Consider the following 2408-nt stretch of genomic DNA (forward strand, 5'->3'; position numbering starts at 1 on the left):
TAAGAGATTTATTAGCTACATTAACAACTTAAGTGTGCCGACAGAACCATGGTGGGGTTTCTGAGGTGACATAGGAGTCGCGTGGTTGTGTGGGTACCACAAAAGAATGCAACTTAAAATTTCAAATTAATCCAAAGCACAGAGGTATCCCATAATTGTAATCCCATCACTAGGAAGTTGAGGTAGGTGGATCATTCAGAGTTCTAAGCCAAGCTAGGATAGAGTGAGATACTCTCTCAAAGCAAAACAAAACCGCGAAAGAAAGAAAGAAAGAAAGAAAGAAAGAAAGAAAGAAAGAAAGAAAGAAAGAAAGAAAAAATAAAGTCCTCCAACCAACTGCATACATAAATTATCATCTTAGACATTTATACTGGACAATTATTGACTACTGTTTAGGATTTACTACTTAACAACCACTTCTCATACATGTTTCACAGAGGGAACACTGGGATCAGAGAGTGCATACTATATACTGTCCTTGCATACTATATACTGTCCTATCTCCCCCTCCTCATGTCCCCGACGCTGCAATGGTTCCAGTGCACCACAGTACAGAGCGACTCCCTCTGAGGAGGCAGAATGGTCCCAAGTCCATCTCCTGCTGCTAGCAACACACTGGGTACAAATCCCCAAGTGGGAGTGAGCCTACCTGGGTCTGGGATCCCTGCATCTGTCTTCCCACCCTCAGGAAGATTCAAGTGCTCACCTCTGAGAACCCATAAGCTTGGCTTCAGAGAATGCTCTTTTTACAACATCGCCTGGGTCGCCATTGAAATGGGTGTCCACAAAGACCCCAGGTTTCTATGACAACCACAATGCTCCTGCTCTCTGTTCAGTAACTAGAAATGGTTCCGCCCCGCCCTCCCTTCCTTTCTTTTAAAGCAGAACTCTTTCACCCTTGTTATCTATCTTTCGACAAAGCACACCATCTTAGGGAAACTGCCACCAGCACAAAAGCAGAGCTTTTGCTTCAGCTGTGAACAAAGCATATTCCTGGAGGCAGGACGACGCTGTACTCACCAGACCATGGAGGTCTCCATGGAAATGTCACGGTTACAGATGAACATTGTCGTCATGGCGATTGATGAGAGGTTTCAGACAATAATTATCTTTGCATATATGCCCTCATAACAGAAAGTTAAGGTCTAGGACACCTTGTGTGGAAACAACCTAAAAAAGAAAACTCCAAATTTTTTTTTTTTAAAGAAAAAAATTACTTGGAGATGCCGGGAATCGAACCCAGTGCCTCATACATGCAAAGCATGTGCTCTACCATTGAGCTACATCCCCAAGCCTGCAAGAGGTCTGCTTGTAGTATATATGAAGTAAAAACGACTGAAGGAGCACTCAGGTCTTTCAAGGATTTGCCTCAGGTCTTTGGCTATGATTTACAGTTTTCACCTTAGTGTTTTAGGGGATTTTTATGTTATTTCTCCTGTGACAAAAAAAATCTATTTCAATAAAAATAAAATAACAATACTAATAGCAATAAATCTTATGCTCTTCAAAACATGACAGACCTACAATAAATAACACTAAATTATTTGGGCTCGTCAATTTTAATTCGATTTTATGTTGGATTATTAGTTCAATTAGCAGTATGGTGACAAATTAATAATAATTAATAATAATGTTACTGAATTAGCATTATGTTATCATATCTCAGAGTATCAAAGTGTCCTGCAACTTCATGAACACACCTCTATTCTCTTTTAAAACATTCCTTAGCTTTCAGGGCTTCAAAAACTTTTCAAAATTTTGGGGAGGCTGGTCTCCTTGTTTCACAACTTTTCCACATAGTACTTATCACTTCATATATTCCAGTGAGTAAATTAAAATAACTATTTGTTCACAAAACCATACAGAACTGTCAGTTTCTGGATGTTTACATGTCTCAACAGCTGGTTGTAAGTTTGTGAAAATGATTTATCACAATGTGTCCCCTTTTTTCATATGCCATCAAATATGAGTCTCAGCATGCAAAATCATTAAATGAATAGTTTACATGCTTTCAGATAAGTGAAAATAATAAATATAACCAGAGGAGATAGCAGAGTATATAAGACTGTTTCTAAGATTAAGGACACTGCTCAACTTAACCCAGTTTTAGAAATGCTACACAGAATGCAATCCAAATAAGATTCAATGACTTGCAAGTCAGACAACAAGTACTGGCAGAGAAGTAGAGGTCGTAAGGGAGAGTGAGAGCCACTAAAAAAGTGAAGACAGAAGCAAAAGGAGAGGGAAGGAGAGAGGGGACCAAAGGTCAAGTGCGGGGAAGAGTTGAGGAGTAGCAGGCCATTGCCAATGGGAACCTGGTGATTAGGCAGTGGTGGATAATTGATGATACTCAAACGACCTAGTGCTAAGAAAATATGTGTCAGTATATCTGTGTGAGTCACGATCCT

General features: G+C 39.6%; 1 non-coding gene across 1 annotated transcript; it reads right to left on the reverse strand.

Annotated features, from left to right (window-relative positions):
- Positions 1-1218: 1218 nt before the first annotated feature.
- Positions 1219-1290, reverse strand: Trnaa-ugc. Its single transcript has one exon. It is a non-coding gene; the product is annotated as a tRNA-Ala (tRNA).
- Positions 1291-2408: the final 1118 nt, after the last annotated feature.

Source organism: Mus pahari, unplaced genomic scaffold (genome assembly GCF_900095145.1).
Source record: "Mus pahari unplaced genomic scaffold, PAHARI_EIJ_v1.1 scaffold_12900_1, whole genome shotgun sequence".
In the NCBI taxonomy this organism is placed as follows: Eukaryota; Metazoa; Chordata; class Mammalia; order Rodentia; family Muridae; genus Mus; species Mus pahari.